Genomic DNA, 16,566 nt, shown 5'->3' on the forward strand with positions numbered 1-16,566 from the left:
GAAAACATATATTGGTCTTAGTGAAGAGTCGTTTGAATCCAACATTCGTGATTATTAAAAAAATATAGATGCCTATGCAGTGAAAGATAATTAGAAAGATGCTGAAAAAATAATTGTAACAATGGAGGAAAGGGGTTTCATGTGTGATGCAACTATGTTTACTGTATTAATCCGGATGCACAGTAAAGCAGGTGATTTTGATAAGGCAAGACATACATTTCATAAGATGAGACTATCTGGTCTTCAACTGGATCAAAAAGCATATGGTGCAAAGGGTCTTCAATGCTATGCAGTTTGCTGGGATTTTTCCAAATCTTGATACATGCACTCTACTTGTTGAAGCTTATGCCCACGCTGGTGATCCAGACCATGCTAGAGCTGTTTTTGAAAACATGACGAAGGCTGGCCACAAGTCAGATGATAAATGCACATCTTTGATGGTTTGTGCTTATGAGAAGAAAATGTGCTTGTTAAAGAACTAACATTTCTACTGAATCTTGAAAAAGATGGATTCAAGCCAGGGGCTGCAACTTCAGCTCTTCTAATTGATTGGCTTGGCAAGTTGGGTTTTGTGGAGGAAGCAGAGCAAATTTTCCTTGAGACATTGCAAATGGGATAAATGCCCACTAAAGTTCTTGTAAGCCTCTCTGATATGTATTTGAGAGCAGGGCTGCATGAAAAAGCAATAATCATTTTAGATACAATGCAAACTAATCTTCATGCTTTGAATGGCCAAGAATTTGAAAAGTTGACAAATGGACTTTTAGCAGGTGGTCTTGTAGATCAAGCAAAGAAAATACATGACCATATGCAAATTCATGGGTTGACTTCTCCAGAATCTATCTAGTAATACTATATTTTTATACAAACAAAAATCAAGAGACATTATCAGTTTTGACTCATTTGTATTCAAAATTAATCTCAGTGTTTTTGTTGCCACTTTTTGCCAAGTTATTCAATCAAAATTTCTCATTAAGCAAGCTGTGCTATTATGGTTTGGTAGTTTTGTTAATGAAATGTTCGCAAAAGCCCAGAAAGAATCCACTTTCTATCTATGTTGTGATATTTTAACTCTGAATCAGGCAACTTTTAGGAAGTCTGCTATGCAACGTGCAAGAAATAGAGTTGAAGGAGATTACACTTTTTGGGTTACTAATTTCTCAGTCCATGTATATATAACTAATTTCTCATTTTCAATGTTAAATTTAAACAGGATCTATTTATTAGAAATAAATTCTCAATAAAAAAATGGTTAGTAAGTGTTTGCAAATTGATTACTGTAACATTTTAACATTTTAAATTCAAAATTCTGAACATTAATCAGTCCATGTATAGGTCAACTAACACGTGAATAATGTAGAATGCTTGGATCAATTGTTAATTATATTCTTATTCGATTAAATATGGGTCAAAGTAGATTGATGTCTATGCATTTGAATACAAGGGCACATAATCTAGATTTTATAAACAAAACATGTCACATTGTTTTAAAATGCAGAGCAACACAAAATGTGACATGTTAAAAAAATGCAGAGTAATGCATGACATTCTTTTGAAAAAATACAATAACACAGCTTGATTGTTCATATGATTGAACACGACAATTTATTGAAGCTTTTTAACAGCATCAAAATCAAACATAATGGAGATATTCCACCCCACTTTTGGTACTCTGCTATACATCGATATCATGAACGATTTTCCTTCCTTGGTACCCATGTAATACAACCTGTCAAACTTTTCCTTGCTAAGACTCATTCTTTCTTTTCAGAAAATTGTCTTCTACGCAAGATTTACTATTACATCTACACCCTATTTCATCCATAACAAACTTCGGAGGCCCTTGGTGGGATTGGCTTGTGCTTTCGCTGTCCTCCTAAAGGTGTGTGCAGCAGCACTATCATTGTTGTTAATGAAGTGCAGACTATTGTAATGGCATCCAGCATGATATGAGAGATGAAGTGTGGAAACATTTGCACTATCAAAGTTATCTATCTGATTTATTTGGCCCATGGGATGGTGCACATGAATGTTGGTGCGAGTGACCATAGATGCTGCATGAAGTTCAGAATGGTCTGCCCATGTTCCATCTTCTGCCATTTTTTCATAGTATTCTTTGAAAGTCATTTCATCTTCTTGAAAAAAGAAAGGCTCAAAGTCTAAACGATGGTCCATAATATAGTCGACCACCATACCACGATATTTTGAGTGTTGATTTTGGTCACCTTCAAGCTGATCGGCTAAAGCTCTGAAAAAGCAGTTTCCATCTGATAACATTTGCACTATTCTGGACTGAGATTCTTCCACCTGAACTTCAAATTCATATCGATTATTATCCTCACTTTCCTCTTCATCCAACAGGGCACTTAATAATTGAAATTTGTGCTTCCTCTCATTCCTGGAACTGTACTTGACCCTTTTCATTTGCACAGCTTGCAAGATTAGAATATAAATGATCAGAAACCGATATGCCAAATCCTTTACCAAAACAACAGAACTTTTTGAAATCGCTTCTGAGAATGTGAAAGATATTTAAAAAAAATCATTGGCAAGCGCTCGCTAAAAATAAGAACCAACGATGCTAAATATAGAAAAAACTTCAGTACTGAACACCACATGCTATTAAGAAAAAACTTCAGTAATGAACACCACATGCAATTAATTGTTAATGAACACCTTTCATATTTTATTAATTTATTTTATATAAAAAAGATTTCACTGAGTGACTTAAAAGTGCACAGACAATATGCCGTAATCTATAATATTATATCATTTTATATAATATATATTATAATATAAATTGATCTTATGTAGTATTAATAATAAATACATTTCATAATTATATATTTCAAAATTTCAGTTATACATCATATTTTTAATATGAAATATAAAATATAATTATTATATTATATAATTTTTTTATTATTAATATCACAATATATTATTTTTTATATTGACATTATAATATGATATTAAAATAATACACTATAATATCGTATTATATTTATTATGTAATATAACATCTCAACATATTATTATATGTTATCCATAGAAAGGGAGGGAGGATTGCTTTGCACTCTGAAATAAATGATTTTCTTTTAATTGCAATCAGATAAATAATAAAAAATACATATTAATCAATTAGTTGTGAAATTAATTATCATAATATAATTGCATACTACTTGAAGTCTTTTTTTTATCAATTGTAATTTTTTTTTAATACTATTTGGGTAGGTTATATTTCAACTAATTATTAATAAAACTTGATTTCAACCAATAGTCACTTAGTATTTTTATTTTGATAACTTTATTTCAAAAAAAATTAATGTAAAGATGATAAATTTTAAAATAATCAAAATTATTTTTATGCATTGTGATAAGCTATATTTTTGCGTCTAATATATGTTATAGTGTAAAATATTTTAATATAATTATAATTACATTTAATTATTTGGCAAATATAGATTGCTTTATTTATTTATTTCATATTTATGATTAGAAATTCACATAAATCTATTTATTATTTGAATGAATGGTCTATTTAGCCATTATTAGTACAGTAGACTAATTAGTACTTTCTCCTTTCATTTAGTTCTTATAGAATTTGATAGATTATAAAACTAATACTTTTTAAGAATTGTTTTTATTAAGTTGAGTGTAATTTATTAAAATTATATATATATATATATATATATATATATATATATATATATATATATATATATATATATATATATATATATATATATATATATATATATATATATATATATGATTTTAATAAAATATTTTTTGTCATTTAGTTTAAAATAATATTATTTCTATTATATAATCATTTAACATTTATTATTATAAAAATATTATTATTTTCATATTATAATTTATTTAATATAATAGTAGAATATGATATATATGTAATAGAACATGTAGATCAATAATTATATTTATGAATAAAATTTAAATTTAAATGTCATTATAGAAAAATATAATTATATAACATTTTTAAAATTAAAATATTTTATATACTATAATGAATTTATTAAATTTAAATTAAATTTATATAAAAATTAAAGGCAAGTACTAAGTATCTATGCTTAACTCGTGATTAAAACTTTTTTTTTTACTAGTTTACATTTATGATTTTGAAATTTAATTATAAAATGCATAGTTGGATGCAAGTTTTTTAACTATATAATTTCTATTTTTAACTATATAATTTCTATTGAATATTTTTTGATGATTTGATCAGGTGAATCGTTTTGATTGAAGTTAAATATTTTTATTTACGTGTAAGTTGGTTTAGATATTTATACTTTCAATATTCTATTTTTAAGAATTAATTTTTTTCATTCTAAGTAAAATATTTAAATTTTTATTATTATTATCTATACTTATATTATATAATATTTTAAGTATTATATATATATATATATATATATATATATATATATATATATATATATATATATATAAGATTTGTGTTGATTAAAATATTTTATATATTATGATAAATTTATTATTTTAACATTAGATTTATATTAAATACTATTAAAATATATAAGATTTGTGTTGATTAAAATATTTTATATATTATGATAAATTTATTATTTTAACATTAGATTTATATTAAATACTATTAAAATATATAAGATTTGTGTTGATTAAAATATTTTATATATTATTATAAATTTATTATTTTAACATTAGATTTATATTAAATACTATTAAAACTAATGCAAGTACTAAGCTATTATATCACACTTGTTACATTTAAGCCTATATTTTCTATTTTAGAGTGAGATCTTAATTGCACATCATTCCAACAATTATTTTTTAAAGGAAAAAAGCTCCTACAAAGCCATGACATATGTGAAGTTTAAAATATGTAAAAAAAGATAAATTTGTAATTTGTATTCATATAAATAAATAAATATGATAATTATATATATAAATAAATATGATACTAGATATTATTTTATTTATAACTCTTTCCAATGTAGCCTTACATAAGTTTTAACAATTAAATAGGGTAGGAGTATTAAAGTAAAAACAAGAAATATGCGCAAAATATAAGAACTGACAAAATGCTAAATATAGAAAAGACTTCGCTCAATTAATTGTCAACGAACAATTTCTATATTTATTACTCATAAAAAAACCACAACTATACCAAAAATCATGCCATGTTAAGTATGATCCCCATTCCAAAATCAATGCGTGCCAGTTGCTGCAGTAAAGGGGCTAATGGAAAGTTAAAAAGAGATTTTTAAATAAAATTAAAAAATTGCCGCCAACACTTTGAAAATCGATTGCCCTTAAAAAAATTCTATTTTAATAAGTACTTCCCGCAAGCACGAAATATGTAAATACATCACTTGAATTTTAAATTTATGATTATTTTTATATTAATTGTATTTTCTATTATGTATAATACTTTATATAATTATAAATATATAACACTATTTAGTTTCTACATATATAAATAATTACAGTTAGATAATATTTAATTAAATTTACATACTATAGTATTGGTATTAGTTATATTTGTAAAAATAAAATAAAATAAATCATATTATATTTTTTATAACAAACTAATTATAATAACTAGATACACATACATGTCATAGTTTTATAATGTAAATATTTATTTTGAAAATGCTTTTGAATTTTATTTTATTTATGAGAAATAAATATTCCACTGCAATTTATATATGGTTATTATCTATATAAATATTATATTATATATATAGTAAGAAAATAAATCATTGAACATAATTTTTTAATAATGGTTAAATAATAACTCATAATTAAGAATGATCATTGAATCGAATTGTTCTAAATTTATTAAGATATTTATTATAATAATATTCATGTATATAAGAATCAAATTTTGATTTATTACTTGACATAAAAGAATAGTTTCAAAATTATTATATCAAGTTGTTAATCTTAAAGTTATCAAACTTAAAAGATCAATTATTATAAATTCTATTGGAGCTATTAATTTTCTTACAAAGATAATTCAATCGTTTAATTGTTCTTTCAATTATCTTTTAGTTTCTTCATCTTTAGAAACTTCAAAATTTCAATTGTACAATCTAGATAGGCCACCTCATCTTCAAATTGTAATTTTTAGGAAACATTTCTTTGACATATTTATTTATAATAGAAGTTGATATTTTGATAATAATTCTTTCTTTTGTTTATCCTTGGTAGGTAATAAATCTAGCCCCCTTGTGATTTTTAATCATTTCTTGCATTGCTACTAATTCAAATGGTTGCATTCTCAAATCCTTTTTATAGTGAAAAAATCATCCTAATAAAATTTGGGAACATGTGAGTTAATGGTAAAGAAATAGTATGGATATAACTCGGGTATACATATAAAGGCTAAGTAAATTATAGTATGGATTCGGGTTATCCCATATGAATATATGTGACCCAAGAAAAGTTATTCTTCATTTTGTGTTTTTATAGGATATCACAAGACAAATTTTCAAATCATTAGGGGAGGATTTTGGATGAAACATTAACAAGTAATTATAGATATGTCACTTACTCCAAGAATAAGATTGATGTAGAAGTCAATACCTTACATCGTCATAGAACTAAATTTGTGTATCTTGAAAGACATGAGATGTAGCTCACCCTAGTACTTCATATTTACAACCAAACCCTATCAAGGTGGGCATACCTCTTTCACCTAAAGAGGAAGGTTGTGATATCCATCATTTAAAATGAGATAATATCGAATCAGAAAAGAAGAAGTACATATTACCAACCAAGAACTACGTTTAAGTGTGATGAAAAATGTCTTGTAGTTCAATATAGAACTTCATATTTATAATAAAATCATGCAAAGGTATGCATATTTCTTTTTTGTTAAGATGACTATTATGATATCTATCCTTTAGTTTGAGATATCTTAGTGATTTGGGGTTTTATCTTCTTTGGCACTTTCAACCAATGTTTGGGAATATTAGAAAAACATATATATCTGTTTGAAAAAAAGAATCACACACAAATAGAGAGATAGTGGGGGTTCATCTCTCTCTAACCTAAAACCTGTACCCAAAATCCTATAACCATAATCCCTAAAATCTTAGTCATTTCTCCCTCTTCCCCAACTTTCTCCCCATCTCTTTCTCTATTTCTCTTAAATATAAGCCCTAAATTTTTTTTTTCCCTTTCTCCCTATCTCCTTTCCCATCTTATACTCTGTCTATTTCCATACTTTCCCCATTTCTCACTTCTCTTTCCCTCTCTCCCTCCCTCTTACCTCCCTTTCGCACCCACACCTCTCTTAGAGTTAGAGTAAGGGTTTTTATTAGAGATATGGAAAGTATTCAGATTAAGATTAGATTATAGTTATGGTAAGGAATGAAATTTGATAATTTCTGGTAGGGTTTGGGCCCACATTATGGCTAGGCTATCTAAAATGATATGATTATTTATAAGACATATACTTTGTACCATTGATCTTTCACCCTAAACCCTATGAAGAGGAGGTGAGGGAGATACATAAAGATGTAATATAATAGAGAAGAGAAGAATACGTGTAAGGTTTCTTGGGGAGGGAGGTATAGATGAAGGGAGAGAAATAGGAGGGGGTAGATAGAGAGGGAAATCTCTCTCTCTCTCTCACACACACACACACACACACACACACACACACACACACACACACACACACACACACACACACACACACAATCTCTCCTCATTTTCTACTAACTAACTTCCTCCCAATTCTCCTTTCTATCTCTTTATTTATTATTAAATAAAATATAAAAGGAATTAATATTATAATGTATTTTTAATAAATATTAAAATTTAGAATTATTTATACAAAAAAATAATTTTAAATAAATATTTCTATTTTTATATTCCCCACCTGCCCCCCCTCCCCCCCCTCTCTTCTCCCCATTCCCATTACCTTTCTCCCCTTCTCTCACTCTCTCCCCCTATGATCCCTGTTAAACATTTTTATTGTATTATGTGTGATAAGGGGTCCTTAGATCTCTTAGGACACACATTATGTGATTGAATGGGTTAAAAGAGGATAAATAAAGCACTATGATCCCTTTTGACCCATTCAATCATATTATATGTGCTAAGGGGTCCTAAGATCACTTAAGAAACACATTATATGATCTAATATATCAAAATGGGTCATAAGGTACCTTATGACCTCTTTTAACTCATTCAAATGATTATATGTGTGTTAAGGGGCCTTTGGACACCTTAAGAGTTACATTATGTTTTTAAATGGGTTAAAAGGGATCATAGGGAGCTTGGATGAAAATGAGAGTGTCCAGAAGGGTAATGGGATAGATTTGGAGGAGAGGGAGATGGAGAAAGGCAGGAAATATAAGAATAGAGATAAAACTATAAGGGTAGGGGGAAAAATAGATAGAGAGAGGTAGTGGGAGAGATAAAGATAAGGAGGGATAGGAACATACCAAATTCAATTGAATATAATGAGATATTGAACATGCCCAATCTCTCTCTCTTTTGTAATCTCCAAAATATAAAACCTAATTCCAAATCCCTAGTTAATCATAATCCCTAAATTATAAATCTATCATCCCTAAGCTATCTCTAAACCCTAAACCCTAGACCCTAAACCTTTTATGGACAGCTCCAATAATGAATAAATAAGATATATATTTAGAATAATAATGAATAAATAAGATATATCTTTAGAATAAAATGCATGAATGATAATATAAAATGAGGGCCTTAAATGAATTCTTTCTTTCTTCTCTTGAACTTCTTGAATGCACCTTGAAATCTCTCTTGTAAATGATGACTTATGTGCTTAACTTATTGAATGATAACAACTATCCTCACATAAAATAGAACTCTTCTACACCATGTACTTGATATAGGTACAAACTCCTATGTGTATCATATTTGAGCTTCTATGCAATTAATTATCCTAATTAAAATTAATTAAATGTTAATGAGTAAATATTTAATCACACCAACTCCCGCACTTGAGTGCAACTGAGTAGAATGCACAATATATATATATATCCAAGAATGGGTTTCCATATGAGCTAGATTTAGGCAATGCGATGAGCTCATCAGCAAGGAGCATTGGTAAAAAAGTATGTCTAGAATCATTTTGTTACTTTTGAAGTGAATAGAATGCATCTATGTCTTCATCATAGATAGGTTTATCATGAAAGTTTTGCACAGGCTCAAAGGAGTTATCACTTTATTTCTCTCTAAGGAGGTCTTTAGATCTAATAAATGAAATAATAACAAAAATGATAGAATCCAAGTCTTTCCTTGCTTTCCCCTATTTCTTTATGGGCCTCTCTATTTTACATTCCCTTACTCTCTCCCTCTTCCTCTCCCTCTCCCCTTGTCTCACTCTCTCCCTTTTTGTCCCATCCACCTATCTTTTTTTTTTTTTTTTTGTAATCTCCAAACTATAAAAACCTAATTCTAAACCCCTAGTTAATCATAATCCCTAAATTCTAAATCTATTATCCATTTCTTCCTTTTCTCACTTTCTTTTATGTAGTCTCTCTCTAAACCTTTAACCATATAGTCATAGGCCCTAAAATTTATATCATTTTTGTCTTTTCCCTTCTCTCTCTATATGCCTCTCTTATGATATCAAATTATGATGTCCACCTAGAGTCAATCATCCTTCATTATATAATGAAGTATGTGTCATATGATGAGGATGATAATGTGATATTTTTACTAAAAGTGGATCTCACACAAAAAGTGAAATGAGATAACAACTATCCCCACCTAAAGTATAACTCTCCTATACCATGTACTTAATATAGGAGGAATATGAAGGAGAGAGGATAAGAGTGGGAAAGAGGGAAATGGAGAAAGGAGAAAAGGATTTAAGGTTTAAAGATTATGGTTATAGGGTTAAGGATTACCTACTAATATACACTTTATACCTTAGGGTTGTATGGTTCAAGATGTTAGGAATAGGTAGGCTTTAGGGTTGAAGAGAAAAATAGAGAAATGCAAAGAGGAAGGAAAGATGAAGGATGAAAAAGAGGGATAGATTGTGAGAGGAGGAAAGAGAGAGTTTTAAATGTAGAGAAAAATGGAGAGAAATGAGGAGAGATAAAATAAGTGAGAGGGGGAAAGAGATATGTAGATCACAAAAATGGAGAAAGGATTTAAGTTTAATGGCTTATGGTTTAATATTTATGGAATATGGTTTAGGATTTAGGGTTTTAGAGAGAGGGTCCACCACTATCACTCTCTTCCCCCTCATTCACTCTTTCCTTGACCTCCCTACCACTTTAGTTTATCTCTCAACCAATTGTGTTTAGTGCACAAAGGGAGATATAAGAGTAAGAGGAAAAGGAGAAGAGGTAATATTAGATCAAGTAAGAAACCTAGGAAGAAAAAGAAAGAGTGTAATGCCCACCCTAGTTTTCTTTATGTTCTAATTGCCAAACTCTTTTAGGCCTATTTCCATCCTTTTGTTAGTTTTAGAGATATTTGATTTATTGTTATAGGATATTATTTCATGACTTGGATTAGAGATATATCAATGATGATTACTTAATTGACTATTTTTCATGTGTTGGTTAATGATTATGGTTACTAATGCATTAATGATATTTCAAATGATTTGTAATTAATAAATGCAATCTATTTCTTAACATTTGATGTCAGATGGTTGTTTTAAATTTGTAACGATGCATTGTTATATATGAGCATTTAATGTTTCACTAGTGGTTATTATGATACTTACCCCATACTTTTATGTGTATGGTACACATGTCTATTTTATCTTTTTGTCTAACGTATTTGATGTGGTTAAGGAAGGGAGTTGTAGTCACTTGCTAGTCAGGATCTACATGATGTACCAGTGCCTGTCATTTCTTGTTTAGTTTACATATATTTATATACATGTACATGCTTATCTTTATGCATGATGCAGGTATTGAACATCAACTTCCCTAAATTGCCAGGACGAGCATGCCCTATTAAAATACTCAAATACTGAGAATGGGAAGATAATGATTAGGTCCAATCCCAAACATAACCTAAATACTTGTCCTGGAAGGAGGACTCGTAACAAAATTTGTACCCTTTTTAAAACCCATGAGTCTTTTGTGCATATGTGGTTTGATTCTTGCTTTGGTTGATTTTCCTTATGCATTTCTAGATGTTTGACTTGGTGAATTGCCTGAAAGATTAGTTATTTATGATTCTTGGATCGATTGTTGATATTAAATTTTTAGATGTTATTTAATTTAAAAGAAAATGGAAAAATGTTAAAATAGGATGATCTTGCATTTTTGGAATTATTGTGATTGAATGGATTTATAGTTAAATTAAAATATTTAATGTAAAAGTCCTAATTTTAGAAAACTATGTTAAAAAGATTTAAATATTTAAATATTAGATATTAAAATTTATGGTGTAGCATTGTTATTTAATTAATAAATATTTAAAATTAGTGACATTTAAATAATGTACTTATCTTTATTAATTAAATAATAAATACATATCTTTAATGAAATTTTCTTTAAATAAAAAGTGGAGAAATAAATAAATAATAATAATAAATAATATTTTAATTAAGAAATGGATTAATTGTGCATGAAAGGAATAATAAAATAAAATAATTTCAATTTAGAACTGGTGGATGTAAGAATTTTCCTTAGGGCAAAATTCACCAAAGATCAAAGAACTCAAACACAAGCACAACTGTAGACCAAAAAGAGTATGATCAATATATCAAAGCATGTCTTGATAAATCACTCTGTACATACACACTAGGAGTGCCTGTATATAAAGGCCTCTCAAGATGCATTTAGAATGTCTCTAGAAAGAGCCAGGAGATAAGATAAGCGTGACAACTAAGCACACATCTTATCCTTCATTGTAGATGAGAGGATAAGAATGACAAGGTGTATCTCAAGTGGAGATTTTGTAGACACCATGTGCTTAATTAGAGTGATAACTCCTACATTGTAGACACCATGTGCATAAAAGAGGTGCAAACTCCTATGTTGTCAACATGACAACTCAGATGAGTACACATACTCCTAGGCGACTAACTAATAAATAATTAAATAATGCATTAACCTAAGTAAACTTAAGTAAAGTGTAAATAGTGAATACTTATTTACACCAACACCCCCCATTAAGTGCAACTTAGGGGAATGCACTTAAGTTCACAAAAAATAGGATAAAATGCATAATGGGTCGTAACTACTAGGCCATGTTAGGTACCCATGTATTTAATGAAATGCAATCTCTCATAAAATGGAGAAAGAGGGAAAACCTCACGGGAAAAACCCTCCCCCAAAAAGAGAGATGAAAAAGATAAGATGCATGGATGGATGGAGTAATCAAGACCCCCCCATTATGACATACATCAAGTATATATGAGAGAGAAATGGAAGAAGGACAAAACCCCCTAAGAGGAAAAAGTTCCCCCCATAAAAGAGAAGAAGAAGGAGACAAGGTAGTCCCGCCCCTAAATGTAGTATGCCAATTAGTGAGAAATGCTCCAATGTAGAAGTTGATCCATGACCATTGTATAATGTTCCTCCCCTTTGGAAGAAACAATAGTAGAGGTACAGGTGAGAGGCTTCCCTTGTTTGTGGAAATAATCTTGATGATGAAAGGTGTCTTTGAAACCTACTCAACTGTCCCTATGTCAATACTAACTATGGCTCCTTCCAAAACTGCTAAGAAGTGTAGATCTAGCAAGGATTGATGTAGAACCTATTTCAAAGAACAAATTGTTTTCTCAAATGATAAAGAGACCTCCAACAACTACTATACATAAGAATCCACAATCACATCAACTTGTGAACATTGATCATGTAGAGAATGGACATGAGGGTTAGAGTGAGCCCTCACAACAACTATAGAAGGATCATCTTCAGCAAAGTGAAGCTGGATATCATCAAAGAAGTCTCCCAAATATGCTATGTGCGACTCCATGAACAAATCTAAAATATCTGCCAAGAAGTCATCCACTGATGCTGGAGCTAGAAGATGAGGTGTACCCTGCTATGTTGAAGTACATGAATCAATCACTGTGGAAATGGATGAAGTATTCACCTCAACAAAGAGAAGATGAATATCATTGATAATGTCTCCTACATCTTCAATGTGAGACTCCACGAATAATGTTGCAATGGCTGAAAGGAAGTCATCCGATGAAGTTAAAGTAGGAAGACATGGAGTGTCCTACTACATTGAATCTAAAGCATCTGTGGTTGGAACTGGATTAGTAGGAGAAAAAGGAGCATCTGGAGGTATGATCTCATCTAGACTTGAAGGTACCATAACTGGAGTGACTGGATGTAGAATGTCCTCTAGAAATGGAGGAACACATGGATTTCATATGCTTCCCAAAGAACCATCCAAATATCATGAGGAAAAATTTCCATTCTAAGAGGAGCAAAAGATTCCTTACTCATACTATTATACAAAAAGCAACAAAGTTACAAAATATGTGTCCAATTAAAATGTGGTGGCAATGAATAGAGATAAGGAAACACTTCTTGATGGTTTCTTAGATGATCAAGTATCAAAACACTCCATTTGTGATAGTTCCTTGTTGTCAACTATGGTTTAATACCAAATTGACATGTGTGAAAAGACTCCATGAGATCAATCAATGAACCTGCCAAAATGCAAGAATAATGAATCAAAGAAACCCACCCCCCCCCGCCCCAATGTATGATTTAGGCACTTGATAACCACTTGCCAATTTAGGGCCTATTTATGAAAGCAATATTTTTATCCACAAAACCTATAATCTAATTGTAGATCTAGAAAGTAGACAAAAAAAATGCACTTTAAAAAAAATAAAACCTGATTATGTGTCCAGATGAGCCTGTACTAAGCATTTAAAGTGGCAAAAATTGGTATTGGCAAGTTGCAAAAAAATTCAAGAATAGAGATATCAAACCACCTACACCAATGTGTATATCACGTAATTCTACCCAAAACAAAAAAAAAATTGCTCGAAAAAATGAGTCCGTATGAGGGAGATATTGCTGTTTGAAAATTGCATCTATTATTATTTTCCTTGAATTGCCGTTGCACCTCAAAAAATCAAATGACTCTAGATTTCACCCTGGATGTCTGATTTTGATGAAAAAAAAGTGAATTTGGGAATTTTTGGACCTTTTGAATGTGATGCAAATATCTAATTTGCATCAGCAAGCACCAATCTTCACCTACAAAAAATATCTCCTATGGCCTGATGGCCAAATTTTTTCTAGAAAATAATGCAAAAAAGCAGAGATGTAGATGAAAAATATGCAGATCTGAACATTAAATACATAGATCTAAAATGATCATACCATTTTCACAAATCGAGCCTTCAGGTGCCAGTTTGCAAAAAAAATTGTCTCAAATTTGACTATAACCTAGGGTAGGCAAAATTATAGTTAAAATTCACCAAATCGACGTGCTAGATGCAATGGCAAGGTTTGCTTTGGCTCTACACACTCCTAATGATTGCGATACTCTGGATTTGGGTCGAGGTGCTGAAGCAACAAAATGGTCTTGAATGACTATATGAAGAGAAATTCTCGAAGAGCTCTGATACCATGTAAGAATTTTCCTTAGGGAAAAACTCACTCAAGATTGAAGAATTCGAACAAAAGCATAACTGTAGACCGAAAAGAGTATGATCAATATATCAAAGCATGTCCTGATACATCACTTTTTACATACACACTAGGAGTGCCTATATATAAAGGTCTCTCAAGATGCATCTAGAATGTCTTTAGAAAGAGCTAGGAGATAAGATAAGCATGACAACTAAGCACACATCTTATCCTTCATTGTAGATGAGAGCATAAGGATGACAAGGTGTATCTCAAGTGGAGATGTTGTAGACACCATGTGCTTAATTATAGTGCTAACTCATGTGTTGTAGACACCATGTGCATAAAAGAGGTGTGAACTCCTGTGTTGTCAACATGACAACTCAGATGAGTATGCATAGTCCTAGGTGACTAACTAATAAATAATTAAATAATGCATTAACCTAGGTAAACTTAAGTAAAGTGTAAATAGTGAATACTTATTTACACCAACAATGGAGATAGAAATCCTAAAAAATAATTAGAATTCTATATTATAGGTTTTTGGGTCATTATTGCACACACATGTTTTGGAGAGCAAATTTGGGGTTGGAAAAGAAGAGAATTTTTGGTGGCTTGAAGGATTTTGATAATAACAACAATTCAATTCGACTATCGCATTGTTAGCATCAACATGAGGTAGGTTTGAAATCTCGTGAATGCATTTCATTGGAAAAGATCTGTTTGCTCTATGCTTGAATTATGTTTGTCATTCAGGTTATTTTCCCTGATTTATATGATTGAAAATTAGATTCTTAATTATTATACAAGAGGAAATTCAGATTCAAAAAAAAAAAAAAAACAAAAAAAAAAAAGTACGAGCTCGAGTTTGGTTGAGATCTGATTGAATTGAATTTACATTTTGTTTTTAGAATTGTTTATTTAACTTTTTTGCATAGAATTAATTTAAAATTTGAATAGATTATATATATATATATATATATATATATATATATAGTACATCTTCATTAGAAAACAATTTAAATTCAAAATCATAAGACTGGAAACCTTGTATTATTATATGTGCTTACTTGAGGGCTTGCGATATATGTTTCCAAGTCATGTGGGTTCATTTCATTTGGTTTTGTGTATTTGTTTAGCTGGCCAAGTTAGGATGTGCACCAGGGGCTTTTTGAGAATTATTTAATGTTGTTTATTTGACTGCATGTCAAGATGCATTTGAAGGTTCAAATTGAGATTTATGTTTGTTGGTAAACAAATTTGTCACTATAAGAATGGCCCAACAGAGTGTATGTGGCAAATTGTTCACAATAGTTGGATAGGCCCTTGGTAGTGGCCTTCCTTTGCATTTAGAGGGGGAAATCCCTCTTATGATATAGTTTTGAAGTTTTTCGAATAAAGATGAGATCAAACTTTAAAAGATGAGAAAGCTCATGATGATGAATGCACCACACAACTTCACAACTTTCTTGAATTAATATAAGCCATTGATAAAAACAATCAAGATCTACACTTGAAGGCTACTATTAGCACAATGCTGATTTGATAATTTATGAACATTTGCACAATACAGTGAAAACATCCAGTACACAGAAAGGATCAACATTTCAACTTTCAGATATGTAGAAAGAGAACTCAAAATGTGTTTCCTTTTTATTTCCTTGCACCAAGAACATAAAATAAAATTTTGATCACAAGAACAATATTTGTACACACTTTCCAAAAATTGTCCTGCTACCAAAATTTTAACATAGTGTCCCCTTATTTCCAAATCCAAAAAAGTCCCCCTACAAAGCCAAAAATGACTCCTTTTATAGACATAGAGGTTAAGAACTACCTCTTCGTGGTTAATAACTACTTCTCAAATACGTGATTTATGAGAGGTTAATTAACTTTGACAAAATTAACCAATGTGACTTCAAACTCAACATTTTGAAAAGAATGTGAATGATTGATCTTTGATGGTAGCCATCTAATCTTCTCCTCTTGA

General features: G+C 29.9%; 1 pseudogene; it reads right to left on the reverse strand.

The window, feature by feature from the left end:
* Positions 1-1,812: 1,812 nt before the first annotated feature.
* LOC149554088 (OVARIAN TUMOR DOMAIN-containing deubiquitinating enzyme 7 pseudogene) lies at positions 1,813-2,424 on the reverse strand (annotated as a pseudogene).
* Positions 2,425-16,566: the final 14,142 nt, after the last annotated feature.

The sequence above is a fragment of the Cupressus sempervirens genome, chromosome 6 (genome assembly GCF_028749045.1).
Source record: "Cupressus sempervirens isolate cs-2001-9-10 chromosome 6, ASM2874904v1, whole genome shotgun sequence".
NCBI classification, from domain to species: Eukaryota; Viridiplantae; Streptophyta; class Pinopsida; order Cupressales; family Cupressaceae; genus Cupressus; species Cupressus sempervirens.